The sequence below is a fragment of the Nicotiana tabacum genome, chromosome 6 (assembly GCF_000715075.1).
Source record: "Nicotiana tabacum cultivar K326 chromosome 6, ASM71507v2, whole genome shotgun sequence".
NCBI lineage: Eukaryota > Viridiplantae > Streptophyta > Magnoliopsida > Solanales > Solanaceae > Nicotiana > Nicotiana tabacum.
In genome coordinates, this window is record NC_134085.1 from 32,854,761 (window position 1) to 32,871,131 (window position 16,371).

At 33.6% G+C, this 16,371-nt stretch overlaps 2 non-coding genes across 2 annotated transcripts; both read right to left on the minus strand.

Moving 5' to 3' along the window:
• Positions 1-9,896: 9,896 nt before the first annotated feature.
• On the minus strand, positions 9,897-9,974 carry LOC142182463 (small nucleolar RNA SNORD36). The gene has a single exon (XR_012711282.1). It is a non-coding gene; the product is annotated as a small nucleolar RNA SNORD36 (small nucleolar RNA).
• Positions 9,975-10,666: 692 nt separating this feature from the next.
• Positions 10,667-10,806, minus strand: LOC142182432 (small nucleolar RNA U19). The gene has a single exon (XR_012711261.1). It is a non-coding gene; the product is annotated as a small nucleolar RNA U19 (small nucleolar RNA).
• Positions 10,807-16,371: the final 5,565 nt, after the last annotated feature.

A 16,371-nucleotide genomic window follows, 5' to 3' on the forward strand; every position in this document is an offset into this window, starting at 1 on the left:
TCGCCCAGAGTTTAATGGGTTGGGCTACAAACATTTTAGCGCAGCGGGGAAGTGCACGGTTAGCCACTAATAACATATGTATTTACTTTTAAGCCACTGTTTAAAATGTCTTTAGTCTTTAGCCACTGCTTTAATAAACTTTAACTGTCCGGACGAAAATACCCTTCTGTTCATGTCCTTAACTTTTGAACTTAACTTCAGGACTACATGTCCTTAACTTTTGAACTTGGAACTCTAAGTTCAGGACTACATGTCCTTAACTTTTGAACTTGGAACTCTAAGTTCAGGACTTCAGGACTACATATCCTTAACTTTTGAACTTGTAACTCTAAGTTCAGGACTTCAGGACTACATGTCCTTAACTTTTGAACTTGTAACTTACTTCAGGACCAAGTGTCCTTAACTTTTGAACTTCGAACTCAAACTTCAGGACCAAGTGACCTTAACTTTTGTACTTGTAAGTCAAAGTTGAGGAAAAAATGTCCTTAACTTTTGAACTTGTAAGTCAAAGTTAAGGACCTATTGTCCTTAACTTTTGATCTTGTAACTGTAAGTTAAGGACAAAGTGTCATTAACTTTTAAACTTGGAACTCAAACTTCAGGACCAAGTGTCCTTAACTTTTGAACTTGTAATTGTAAGTTAAGGACTGTCTGTCCTTAACTTTTGAACTTGTAAGTCTAAGTTAAGGATATATTGTCCTTAATTTTTGAACTTATAACTGTAAGTTAAGGACTACATGTCCTTAACTTTTGAACTTGTAACTGTAAATTAAGGACCGCCTTTCCTTAACTTTTGAACTTGTAACTCTAAGTTCAAGACTTCAGGACTACATATCCTTAACTTTTGAACTTATATGTAAGATTATCTTGTTCAAGATTCCTGGTATGAATTAAAGTTTATGCTTACATGTGATATCAAGAGCCTTGATTGTTTGAACCGTTAATCTTTGTTTACTCGTATAGTATGAACGAAATCACCGTGGCTTTGATTGAAAAAAAAAATCTCTTCATCAAATCTGCAAGAACATTAATATTCATGTTCTCTTTTCTCCAAATTTAGAGCCTTTGTCTGTGTCATATTATTTATATTAGTTGATGTTGTTGATGATACAACGAAAGAATAGTAGCTACTAAAAAATTAAAATAATAATTTTAGCGCTTATTTCTCCCAAATTGTTTTGACATAATGGGGACGCTTCAGGCTGCGTCAGTTACAACGTAAGTATGTAATAGGTTTGGGAAGAAAAGCAAAGGAAGAAAGGGTAAAAATGTCTTCTCATATTAATTTTAATAGAGTAGTGGCTATTTTTGCTCAACATTAGAATTGCTGGATAAAAAATAAATATCGTCTTAAATAGTGGCTACTCCACGCCATTTCTACTTTAGCTCAGAGGTCAATTTGGGCGGAGCCCAAGTTAACCCATTATTTTTTATAGCTCATTCTCACTCATTAAGAAGCCTAAATACAACCCATGAAACGATTAAGCAGCCCAAATACAACCCATGAAACGCACTCAAAACAAAAGGTATTTCAACCCAACTTATGTAGAAATTTACTTAGTTACCCCAATTTTACTTTTTTTTATTAAAAAAAAATTCTGTTCTTTTGTTCTTCTGCACCACCCACCCACCCTGCCCCTCCCCCTCTCAATTTTTTTTTTGTATTTTCAATTCTCTATTTTTTTATTTTTCTTCACCATCACACCCCTACCCCCCCCCCCAAACCCCTCAAAACATTTTCTTTTTACTTTTTTTTATTTTTTATTTTTTCATTTTTCTGCACCACCCACCCGCCCCAACTATCCCCCACCCCCACCCGCAAAATTTTTTTCAACTTACACATTTTAAGGTAAAGAATTTTTTTATGCAAGATGAGCATGTTTCTAAAACACGGGTCAAGTTGAACGGGTCGGGTTATGACCCATTGTTTAGCTCATCGTGACCCAACCCATCTTAGCCCAAGTATACTTTGGGCTGGGTTGGACAATGACCTATTTATTGACCTAACTCATCTTGACCCGCCTAAATTTAGCCCAACCCGTCCATTTGCCACCCCTAAATGTAACCCCAAGAACATGACTTGTCCTGCCCAACTGCTAGTCCCTAAGCCTAAGCAGAATGAGTATACAATGATAAAGGTTCCATTGCAATCCCTACCCCCACAAGATCTTTCTACTGTTTTGCTTGTAGTACAAATGAGGGTGGCAAACGGACAGGTCGGGTAGGATATGGATGGATCGAAAACGGGTAATACAAAAAATGGGTAAATTATCCAACCCGACCCATATTTAATATGGATAAAAAATGGGTTAACCGACGGATAATATGGATAATCATATTATCCATGTTTTTTTAAATACGATCACTTTTGGGAGAATTACAAGTCTCTCAAACTTGAGGAACCCCCAATTTGAGGCTTTACAAATGTAAATGTTAAACTCATTAGTTATCCACTTGGTTATCCGTTTTCTAAGTGGATAATATGGTTCTTATCCATATTTGATCCGTTTTTAAAAAGTTCATTATCCATCCCATTCTTTAATGGATAATATGGGTGGATAACTATTTTCTTTTAACCATTTTGCCACTATTAAGTACAAAGGAGGAGGTTTGGTCCATTTAACCATTTTGCGCATTCTGTGATTAATAAGATGATCAATAATGTGTTGTAGCTTTTCCATGCTGTTTTCACCTATAGCTGGCCAAGTATCTGTTTAACTATATACCAAGAGATTGAAGGAAATCATAGTTGTAGATCTTTGGATAATAGAAGGGAGCTCAGATCCGTATTTACTGCATCTTAGACCTCTACAATTCCCACATTACAACTTGGGACAACACCTTGGTTATAAAAGAAGCCATTGTGTTCATAACTCTCAGATTCCACCAGAAATATAACTACTTTGATAACTGAGTATCCACAAAGAATTACCAGTTCTTTAAGATTCACCATATGTAGGAACTAGGAAGAGAATGTTTTACAAGTATCATGTAAACTCTTGAAATTAGCACTCCCTCTTCGTATGGATAACAGAAATTAGATCATGAAGCCTAGTGGTGTCTATTGGTGCCATAAATCCAGAAAAACTTGGCAAGAAAATTCTCAATTTGAACTAGAACACCCTTAGAAGGTCGCAAGGTTGATATCAAATGCACAAGAAAGGCAAGAAGGATATGTCTAATCAAGCTAGTATTACCTCCTCGAGATAACAATCTTGAGGGCCAACCTCTTATCCTTCTACTTATTTGCTAATCATCTCTGAGTAGTATGCGATCCTTTGTCTTTCAACAAAAAAATGGACAACTTAAATACTTAATTAGGAAGATTTATTGTTTCCTTCCAATCCATCCAGCAATACTGACACCCTTACTGTCTAAAGTACCAGGATCCAATAAGAAGTAACTCTTTGTCTTGTTTACTAACTGTCCAGATATAGCCTCATCGGCGGCCAAGATATTCATCACTAATTTGATGGTTCTCCTCCTTCCACCGGAGAATATTATGAGGTTCTCTATAGTTATTGTCCAACATTATATACAGGTTCGCAACACTGATAATAAATAATGAAGGTGAGATGGAGTTTCTTTTTCTTAATTCATTTTTAGACTTAGAAAAACGGACTCTCCAAAATGCAGTCGCGCCTGTGTCGGATCCTTAAAAAATGCACTACTTTTGGAGGATCCAACACATATCCTGCCATATTTTCGGAGAGTCCGAGCGGAAAAACCATGCCTCTGCACATTAACAATAGCATAGTACTAGTTACATGACATGTGCTTATGGATCAACTCTGCCCAATGCTAAAAAGCCTAGTTTGCCCATTATCTAATAAAGACATCACTAGGCTACCCTATCATATGCCTTGGCCTATCAAGTTTTATGACTACATTGCTCCAGTTCTATGATTTTTGAATGTCATTTATGATTTTCAGAGAAAGTGCAAAGATTAATATGCAAGATATCAGTCCTCAGTAGATTCATATCCCGGTCATTGGAAACGGTGGCACAAATTTTTCTCAGTACTAAAAATATAAAAGAATTTCGAGTGGACACTAGAATGACAAAAAGCATTAAAGAATGTGAAGAGCAATTTGACAAACCCACCATTGGTGGCCAAGCTCCTAGAAGGCAAACAACTGTGGCGGTATCCGAAGTTGCACTAAATGTTGTATTTGTATGGGAAGATAAAAGTACACAATTTCTAATTTATTATGGGCAAAACATTGTTAGATACTGAAACCAGGTATCCTCACTTAATAAAATTAGCATTGGCAATCAGAGCATTTGCCCGAAAATTAAGACCTTGCTTTTAGTGTCGTCGCCACTTTTCCATTATGGGGTATCATGTACAAGCTAAAACAAGCCATTATAACTCTATCTAAAATATTCGACCTCGGCCCTGATCTGCGGTGACTTCTGGACCTTGGTCTTCACTGACTCTTGGCCACACCCTTTATCTCTTAAGGAATCACTTCGACTGCGACCTCAGGCACGTCTTTATCGAAGTCGTACTAACAACACGTGGCAGTCCACAAAGTGCCTCCTTAATGTTAACATGCTTTGACCATGCCAAAGGTAAATTTTGACCCATATAATCCCTGATTTCAACAACGGTAAACAATCTTCTGGTCTCCAATCTAACAGGCATCTATCCCAAGGTTAACACCATACCAATATTACAAAGGTAGTAAATGACATAGCAAATAACCCATAATTTACAAATATAAATGTTAAAAGTGTTTGGTTCGCAACTACAGTTATAAGAACTATCGTTTAAGAATAAATTTTAGTAGAATGTTTAACCTGGCAACTGCGACTGTTTTACTATTCAGCAATACTAGTATTCGTACCCGTGCGTTGCACGGAGAATAATAAATATAATTTTTCATAAGAAAATATAACATGAAAATACGGTAGATACAAAGGAGCATGAAAATATTATTATTTTTAGAACATGTAACTGTAATTGATATTACTACAATGAAGTCATAAGGACACACAATAAAGAAACATACAATTATTTCATGAAGTCTAATAATATTCTTTATAGCCTCGAAAAAGCAAGCCATGTATACCAGCTAAAGTGTCACAAACAAAGGCTTCTAATACTTTGAAAATTCAGAAAGACGACAAAGTCATATCTTTCAAGATTGAAAAAATCAGACTCATATAGGAAAATAATTATTTCCCATTTGCACAACCATCCACAAAGTACATACTTTATTACAACAACTTTTCAAAGGTGCGTGGGACACGATATGCACAAGTAGTTGCAAAATTGTGATCCCGAGGTTTTATGCAGTGCAAGCAGCAGAGATGCTCATATCCAAGCTGCATGTCAAAATACAGGAAATAGGAAAAAATTGAATATAAGAAACAAACAGATTTTGTAAGTTGTGGAGGATGTTGGATTCAAACACCTTCTTCAACCTTTCAATCAGGTTGCGATCTGCATAATGTTGTTCCAAATAGACCTCATACGCTCTTTTAGATACTTCATTCCTTCCACATTAAAGGTCAAACATATTTGCCCCTCTGATGTGCAATCGTGAATATGGGCCAGAATGCTTCACACTTTCTTTTACCATCATTAGGGTCATTGCAAATTTTCAAAACCCAAAAAATAGAAGTTAAGGTCTAGAAATTTTAATCAACAATGTAAGACAAAAAATTTTACTCAATTTTACCTTGCATCAAATTACTAACCTTCTCTCATTCAAGCATCCAACTCATATAGGATAGGCTCAATCAACTACCAACCCTCGGGTATTTATATGTTTTTTCTTGACCCTAGGTATTTTTCAGCTGCAAATTTAAAAAAAAAAAAAACTTATTTGATGCGCAAGAAAATGAACAAAGTAGTAACAGTTCCCATACCCACTACATGCACATAAATATAATTTATAGGTAAGTCAAGATTTTATAGTCAGCAACCAGCACCTTCTGGGTTTCTATTACTACAAAAGTACATATTTTGTACGTAAGCATTTGAATGTTTCCATCAAGGATAGAGTTTTATCCTGAAATATCTATGGTTCTTTTAAATCCAGACTGCCCTATAATTACACAAAGGAGTGATATTGGTAGGCTTTCTCTGGCTCTTCTTAAACCTTCATCCCTGCCACCTGCTTAAACCTGATTAAGGGGGATGGTATAATAAGATGTAATTATTTATACAACTCTAGAATTATGATCAGTAATTTCAACAGCTTATAAAGCTACCAATAATAGTAGCTTCTTAACTACTCATAAGAGGAAAAGAATATAGAACCATAAAAGAGATATTGCTGTTATGGAAATGCAACATCCACACCCTTCACCGAATAAAGAAAATGACATAAGTAATTGCATAGTTATCTTGCTATAATACTCTTTTCTAGATTGAACATCTGGAGCACTATAAGTCGGAGTATGAGCAATTGATTTTGGCCTTGAATACAACAAGGTCGACAATAATTGCAGGAGGAAAACTATGACTACCTTATTCTTTCCTAGTGTAGAAATATAAATATATACAAATCAGCAGAATATCATTAAACTTTGAGTATCCAATATAATATATCCTCAAGTGTGGAGCTACTCTTTCATCAAGAAAGGTATTCTGTAACTTACTAATTTTTACTATCGGTATAGTACAGTGGAGATAAAAGTGCCTCAAAGGGGAAAGGTTGTAGTTCCTACATAACTTAGTATGTTGCCTGAAATGACAACAAAATCAAACCAAATGATAGAAGCATTGCACATAGGGAACCAATGATTTGAAAAACATAAAAATTGTGACCTTTTATAATCATAGAATTGTGACAAAAGGCCTCAAATACCATTTCATTACCCTTCATAATAGTAGTATATGAGAAAAGTGATTATTGACAAAATAAAAAAGAAATATACTTCATATTCGTTGAAGCTTTCTGCATTGGAAATGCACCTAAAAGGTTTTTGCCAACTACATATTCAATAACAATGGCAAGATAAATGAGAGTTAATATCACATGTATCGCACAAAGCAAAAGAAAAATAGTTAGGCAAACAAATCGTTAGCTTTCTTGCCATTATCAAAACAAACCAACTTAAATACAACAGTGCCATCAAAATTAACAATATATAAGATCAGAAAATAGTCTCATTGAAGCAAAAAGAGATTGATGAATAATGATCTCCCTTGCTACATTCTCATCAGTCTACAACAAATGGTGACATATAACTTTTTCAAAGACTCAATGACGCAAAGTGTACAATATTCATCTAATGCAATAAAACCAAAATAATTATATTAGTGGTCCGCTTGTATATTATGCAAGTTCATGAAATAACAGAGTATATATTAAAACATTCCTAAATTATTGAATATAATATGGATATAATATATGAACAACATTCTAGTAGCACATAAAGAACCAATCACCAGAGAAGCCAACAATATTATCAAAGCCGAAAAGCACAAAAAAGCTTTAAGTTCTGTTGGGGGTTTAAGCTCAAAGTGCAAATGGAGAAAAATCACAAATCTGAACGTGTGCTCCAAGACTAATATCTATAAGAAAGAATACCAAATATATGGATAAAGAAATACAAGAAAATTTAAAGCCAATAACCATTCCCAAGGTAAGTTTAAAAGAATGAAGGGCTTATTTAAATTGTGATTTGTTTGTACTTCCAAGTTACTTCGAAGAACAAATAATGGTATACACTTGTTTTACTATGAATAACACGTGCCTTTGATTAGTTAGAATGTTTATAATCTATTAATTAATTTAAACATATAACTTAAGAGCTTACAATACTATCATTTAACTAATAGAAAGATAAGGCATGAAAAATTCCTCTTTCAGCCTTAAGTTTCAGCAGTTAAAAGACCATATGACTTATAGATACATGAGTATCACTATAATTTTTAATAGTGCTATAACAACAAACCTATTATTTTTGAATAGTACTATTTAACATAAAGAATTTTCTGAAGCACCACCACAAAAATAAAAACCACGCATAACCATAGTTTTTCATTTTTAACAAACATCTACTACTTAAAAAATTGAACAGAAGCAAAAATAGCACAACAAATAATAATTTTAATTTAACGATATTACAAATTATACTCTAGCCAGTCCTTGAAGTGTAGGAGGTATGAATATTTAACTTTATAACCTCATTATTTATGTGGAGCGACAGTACAACGACGCACAAGTTTGACATCTTTAAATTGTAACAATAAGTTATAATAATATGGTAGCTCATTCAAATCCAGTAGATGATGATCTGTATGCATATGTGAAGCCGACAAACCATATTGCAAATTTTGTTCTTGTTGTGAATTTGAACATTGTGGCTCAGACTAAGATGATAAAATGTGCCACAGCTCTTTTGATAGAAGGCATTTACAGAAAAGAATATCAAAAGCGTGAAAATAGTTATCTATGCATTTGGTAGATTGTTATAACAACCGATGGCTAATAGCAATTCCTTCCTAGAATATGATCAAGGAAGAAATAAAATGTAAACTAAATGTCAAAAATAAGAACACTATTACTCTCTAATTATTGTATAAAAGTTCTAATTAATAAAGTTAAGCAATGACGACAACTTCAAGACATCACATCCTGTGAAATTACTAGTTTAGTTAAAAAAATTCAAATAGCACAACATATATCACTCCTACAACCAACTTCAATAAAATTTAAAAATAAAATTTTGCTTTTTTGAACTCAATTATATATAAATCATTAATTAGTAAAGTTAAGCAATGACCACAACTTCAAGACATCACATTCTGTGAAATTGCTAGTTTAGTTAAAAAATTTAAATACCACAACATATATCACTTCTGCAACCAACTTCAATAAAATTTAAAAATAAAATTTTGCATTACAAATCAAAGCTCAAGTAGCAGACATACAAAGTAACTTCAGTAACAATCTCAAGCACAATTAACATATGTATGTTAAATAGACTTAGAAACATATCTGAACTTTTGGGCATAATAAACAAGCAATTACAAAGCCAAATCAAGTTAAAAGAGTATATTTAATTTACGCCAAAGAAAAAAGACAGAGGACAATTGCAATGGATTAAAAAGACTTCATAACAATCAAATTTATCTGTTATCAAAAGTCATGATCAATTTTAATTGTTTGTAACTTTAAGAACAATAGTATATGATTTTATCGTACAAATCTGTATATAGTGATAAAAGTTTATACCATTATTACGCGAGCAATATTTAGCCCCTTTCTGCTTCCATATGCATATTCATTTTTTTCAAACTGAATTTGGTATGAGAAGTTGTAGATCCATTTGAAGAAGAGATATAAATACTGTAAAAGTAACTAATTTTAGAATTGATTTGACAAAAATTTGAAATCATGTTACTGGAATCCGAGGTAGAAGAGTTCATGGGTAAGAAGTTAAAATCGTGGTGAAACATCGTGGCATTGGAGTGCCGAATTTAAAGGAAGAAATTTTTAGGGCAAATAGGTGAAAATATCATTCCCAATTGCCGTTCTTTAAGATTTCAAAATGTAAAGGCAATTTCTTTTAGAAAAGGTAGAAACTACTCTTTTTTTTTTTATATAGAATACCTAATTAATTGTTCGTTTCTTTAAAAAATGTAGATACTAATTTTTTTTAAAGTATAGAATACGTAACATAGGAATGACGTTTTCTTTTTAAAAAATACAGAAACTACTTTTTTTAAATATAGAATACCTACTTGATTGTTTTCAAATTCAAAATTTAAAAAGAGAAATTAATTTTATCTAAAATAACTAATTTGTCCTAAAGTGCCAAGTGACTTATTATGATAATGCCATTTGGCTTAATGAGGATGCTTCTTCCTCTCTTTTTAAAGTATAAAAATAGATGATTCGACAAAGCAAAAGAAAAAATAAAAGTTAATGGGGTGGCATCAGTTTTAAAAAGCTCGAATTTGGAGCATCATGGTGTAATCAGCCCAAATAATATAAATCATCATCTGCCTCCTATTATGTAGTACCATTTTTTATAAAAGAACAAAACCAAAATTGCAAGAATTAGAATGTATCAGATCTTGACAAAAGAGAGGCCGGTGGCAAAAAGGCCCACTTGGTCAGATGATCGACTACAATAATTTATATTGCTGGTCTCAGGAAGCATTTCATCATTGATCTTCTCTCTAAATGCCGCTAAACCAGCAATTAAAATTAAAGAGTTGATACATTTTTATTTATCAAAAAATATAAATGTTTGAAATTACCTATAGGAAAGGAACAGCAGAGAGGAAAGAAATCGTTCCTATCCCTCAAACTAATTCAAGAAAGAACAACTCTGAGACTTTCATCTCATCATTTGTTCTTTCTTACCATCTGCCCCTGTCTGAACCAAATGGATTTTTCCACCAAACCATCCAGGAATTCTTGAGGCAATTTAATTAGCAATTCAGTCAAAAATACCATTTGATGCAAAAATTGAACAATCTAATTGGCAATCCCACAAACAATTAGATTCTCCAAAGTGACACTTTCGAAGGAATAAAGATTACTCCATTAGTATATACAAATCTAGTAAGCAATTCATTTAATTACTATCTAAAACTAAAAAGTGCCATTTCATAAAGTAAGATTTACGTGCGTATGTAGATAATAATTAGCATAAATCTCGAAAAAATTAATAATAGAGTTGAAGGGGTAAACAAAATGTCCAAAGCTGCTTTAAGGACAATTGATGAAAAATAACAAAGAGTCCACTCAAAAGGCTTTGATATAAGCGAGTTCCAAAAGATCTAATCTTTTGGGTTCACGGAGTTTGATTTCTGCCTCCTAACTAAGCCAGATATGAAATAAAACAAAACGTCTGTTCATATGGCTACTCAAAGAGGCATTGCTATTTCAATATTGAGTTCACAAAACAAATTGCAAATTACGCATACACACACAAGAAGAACACCAGAAAAGAGGAGGAGGTTAGTTAGGGTTTGAGCAGAATTGGTGAGATTCAGCTGCTGAGTTCTGGGTCCATAGTGCAAGATATAAGGAGAGGGTTTTAGGGCTTTTTCATCTTGGGTTCTAGTAAAATTTCGTTTTTGGTACCTACAGTTCTCTCTTTATTTCAATTAGATTCTTAAACTTTGTTTAGTTTCACTTGTTACTATTTGTTTGGACGAATAAGCAATTGACATCCAATTGCACATTTTTGTAAAGTTGGCCCTCTCACTTAAAACCTTTTCAACTAATCACTTATACTTGTGATAGAAAAGTTTTATGATGTGCATTATACAACTGAGATTAGTTGTATGTGGCCTCTTTTAATCTTATAAATTTCTGGATCTATATCTTATACCTTTGGCTCCACAAAATTCTGAGTTCACAAAATTCTGAGACAAAAAAGAGATTTCATACAATTAGTATTAGTTGTGTGTGCCACAAAATAAAATTCATCCATATGACACTATTAGTTGAAATAAACACATCGCACTTGGGTATAATGAATAAGATAATCAAATAACATGATTCAATCGCAATGTGGCCCACAACTTTTTTTTTCAAACTAATACCAAACCCAATCATATATAGAGGGTGTCTGGATTGACTTTTAAGCTGGTCAAATCAGCTTTTAAGCTCTTTTTAGCTTTTTTCAATATTTGGTGAAATTTAAAATTGCTTAAAATAAGTTAAAAACTGCTTAACACAAGCCAAAAGCAAGAAGCTTGACAACTCTAACTTATTGTTTTTTGGCTTAAAAGCTATTTCTGCTGAAAAGCAACTTTTTTTAAGCTAATTCAAACGGACTCATAATCTTTTTTTCTCTTTTGTAAATTTAAAAGAAAATCAAGCCAGATGATACGTCGAGTTATTGGTTGGTTTCATTCGATCTTTTGGTTAGATTTAGTTTTTTCCAAATTTTCTTGTACAATCCTAGCGACGGAACCATATGTCTAACGAAGAAATTAGTGGAACCTAATAAGTGGGTGTATATTTCTTCTTATTACTCCTTTCGATTATTTTTAGTTGTTCACAATTAATTTTACATTTCACTTCAGAAATAATAAATAAAGTACATATTTTATCATAATACTTATAATAATAATAGTATTTCAAAAAAATTTGGAAAAAAATTTGTGAAATGAGTAGACATCACTACTAGAAACACATGGATTTCCCACGGCGAAATCAATGGGAAACTAGTGGGAAAATCGAGTTTTCACACCGCATTCCCACTAAAACGAGTCATCAGGAAAACGTTTGGTCGGAAATATCTTCCCAGAGAAGAAGTGGGAAATTTCCCACGGTTTTCCCAGAGAAAATTTAATAGGAAAAATAATGAAGTTTCCCACCAACAATCAGTGAGAAATATTGTCACACCTCCTTTTTTATCTACACCCCCCATAAGGGTGTAAGGGAGTTTTCCCAATTAAAGTGACATTATTCGAAATGAGATTATCTAATTAAAATTCAGAGTTGCCACTTGGGATAATTTATGATGTCCCAAGTCACCGGTTCAAATCCCGAATCGAGGAAAAATTGATTCTGTTTAACAGTCCGTGAATCAAAAATCCGGGTAAGGAATTCTGTTAACCCGGGAGAAGGTATTAGGCATTCCCGAGTTCCGTGGTTCTAGCACGGTTGCTCAACTATTATTATTGGCCTAATTATCTGATTTTAAAACATTTTCAAACCTGTGTGCATTTTTCAACTATTAAAACGCTTTTTAAATCACTTGATTTATTCGTAAATAAAGAATTGAGTTACGCGTACGTATACTCTTTCCCTTTGGCACATAAAAAATCATGTCACGCGAACGTGTCCACAATTAATAACGCTTTGTTTATTTAAGAAAATTTTAGTTGAAGCTGCGCGAACGCATCCCTCGAGTCCCTTTTTTTAGAGTTAAATTTGCAATTATGTTACGCGAGCGTATACATAATCACAATACTAATCTAAATCGGTCCTAAAGCAAATTACGATCGTTCAAAATAACAAAAGAAATTTGCGGAGGCCATGAAAAATTCAATTGATGGCACACCCCGGTTTTAAAAAAGTTAGTATTAATTATATTAATTATATGAGGGTCATACATTTTGAGATTTTATTTGGCACTGCGCACCTCGATTCTAATTTTCTAAAGGAAATTCAAACTACGCTTTTGAGGGCCATAACTACATCTTGCCTAATATGGCGCACTTTCAAGAGCCCAATTAATTAATTAAGGAAAGGCTTAAAGAAATTATAATTACTTTCGTCTAAAGTTTAAACTTAATTTGCTAATCAAAGAAAACAACACACGGAATCCGTTCTATTTTATTCCAAGGGTTGGCCTGGCCTGAAGCCCAATTGCTAATGGCCTATTACTTAACAAACATGAGCACCATTGGGCTCACAATGCGGCATAAATCGAGAACCGAAAATGCATAAAGGGGGAGAGGGAGTTTGGCGCAAAAGGACTGATGCTGACAACCCAATTTGATGCGTCAACCTTAACAAATGAGGGAACACTACATCTTTCATAAAATCTTTGAACATGAACCAAATATTGACTTCCTTAATCACATGCAAAGCACACTTGGACACCACATACATTCTATGTTGAAATATACTCCTAGTGAAGTCACGGGCCTTATACAAATTATGCATCATTTAACAACAAGGTTCAAAGACCTAAATTCATGCAAAATTCCAACTTCAGACCAGCACTCTTAACAAAACTATATGGCTCGAGACTTTCTAAAGAAAACCAAGTGCAAAGAGTTAAGCCAAATTCAAAGATTCTCAACTCTGATTTCAAATTCAAATTCCATTTAAAATCCAAAGGGGCTATGCATGAATAGAGGCAATACTAAGTTACAAACTTCTGAAATCAATAAACTATACTTCAAGCTAAATCAATAAACTATACTTCAAACTATATATATAGGCGAATCTGAACACATGATTGACGGGATAAACAGACTTAGCTCAGATTCATCAGTCCAAACATGAATGATTTAAACTTGTAAGTACATAACCCATACCTATGAAAAGACACTTAAAAACCAACCAACCTCACAATCAAGCTAAAGAATCAAAGTCCTCAGTTAATACATATTACGCAAGATCTTAAGAGATTTTGGAATTGACTACATTCAAAACAAGACCCATATGTAATCTTAAGATAAATATGCAGTATTGATTACATGATTAACTATACATGGGAAAACTTGGCTAGGAAAAAACATAAAACAAAATGCAACGAACTTGAAAAGAAACTGGTAACGCAACAGAGAAGTAACAATGGTCCATTTCTTCAACTGGAATTACATATCTTCACACAATAGCCTAAACAAACTTTATTTCCATTCATGTTTCGAAAGAGATACCTAGGAATAAAGGGAAAGCAAGAAGAAGTGAGGGATCAGTAGGCAGCAGCAGAATTGATTCAGCAAGGAAAAAAATAGGCAGCAGGAGCAGTAAAGCCCAGATTCAACCAGTTGAACAATGAATCGATTTGTGAAATCCAATGGAATAGTAACCAGGCATCAGAACTCCACCCAGAACTTTCAAAAATCACTTTTAAACCATTTCTTCGATACCAAAGAGAAATTAGAAACTGTTTCGAAATGCCAAAAACCTCCAGATTCAAAGGAAGATCAATGGAACAGTAGTTCATTTGTAGTATACTGTATTTTCTGGGAATTTTTAACTCTCTCAAAATCTCTTCAATATTTCTTTTAGTATTTTTCAAAAAGTGTTCTTCTTCATTTCCAGTATTTCAGAATCTCTCTTGTCTGTGTCCCTTAACACCTCTCAAGTTCAGCCTTTTTATAGGCATTCATTTTAGTGTATCCTCCATTATCAATTCACCTTTTTATTTTTAACTACCCACTAGCTTAGTGCTTTCTTAATTTAAACAGCTATTGCAATCCCAACCCTACCACTATTAGAAGCTTCTTAAGTAGGTAAACACTTGAATTATACTTATATTAATCAGTTCTTATCAACATAATTAAACAAGAAGTTAAACCAAACTATTGAACTAATCCTAATTATTCTGACTAAGTGATTAAATGAGATACAATTTCACAATCTTAAAACAAGTTGATATCCTAATTATACGAAACAAATCCACAAAACCAATCTTAAAGAAACAACAGTGAACAGAAATAATTTATACCAAAGAACTGATCGAATTTCAATTGAAATTGACCAAAAAAAGAAAAAGAGACGAGGAAGACGAATATCAGAATAATACTAATAAAATATAAATATAGAAAAACAGACAGAAACTCATCGGTCAATAGTAATTGAAAAAAAACTTCGAATCTTCATTTTTAAACCAAAATTTGATTTTAACTGTGTGTTCTTATCAAGAACACACAACTAAAATCAAAATTAGCTTAAAGCATCAATAAAACATGACTTTGCAGTTTTAGGTTTAAAACTTAGATTTAATATTCGACAAGTTCTGGTTTGATTCGAGGGTAATGGATTGTGGATTAGGGAAGAGGGGAGTGAGGTGGCTTCAAGGTGTTAATTTGGGAGGGGTTGGAGGCGGCGCTGCCACCGGAAGGCTAGGGTGAATGGTGGCGGCTGCTAGGGTTCATAGCTTAAAGTCAAGATTCGAAACGTTCTAAGAGTGTTCGAAGGAAACTAACTACGGATTATGAAAGAGGAGATAAATGGGGTTCTGGGGTGTATTTTCGGGGCGATTTGGGGTCGGCGCCGCCACCGTAAGGCGGTGGGGAATGGTGGCGGCTGGTCTCTAGGGTTTGGGTGAGGAAGATGAGCGATGAGATAGGGGGTTATGAGGGGGCGAAGTCTATTTTATATGCTAGGGGGAGATGTTAAATCCAGGCCGTTCGATCAAACGAGATCAACGGCTTGGATTATTTGATTAATCTGAACGGTGTCATTTATTAGGATTAGAGGCTGGAGCGGATTTAGGGGGAAACGGTTCAGGGTAGGGTTAAACAGGTAATGGGTTAAGTCTTGGCCGTTGGATGTGTGGAATGGACGGTTGAGATTGGTTGACACTAAAACGACGTCGTTTGAGTCGTCTTTGAGGTCTGAATTGAATGGACCGGGTATGGCATGGTTTTTGGGCTGGTTTTGGTTGGGTATTAGGTGTATTTGATTTGGGCCTGGGGATTAAATTAAATTGGCCCAAGAATTCTTTTCCCTTTCTATTTATTTCCAAACTATTTTCTTCTCAAAATTAATTTAAATCCTACATTGATCCCTAAACCAAATTATTCCACCAAATTAACTTAATTATCTCTAGATAATAATTAACCCAATTAATTAAGTACCAAATCAAAGGAAAAACTACTAAAATTCAAGACTAAAATAAAAAAAACAAGAATAAACTATTTTTGTGATTTTTTTTCATTTTTATAAAACACCTAATTATTAATTAATTCAAAAATG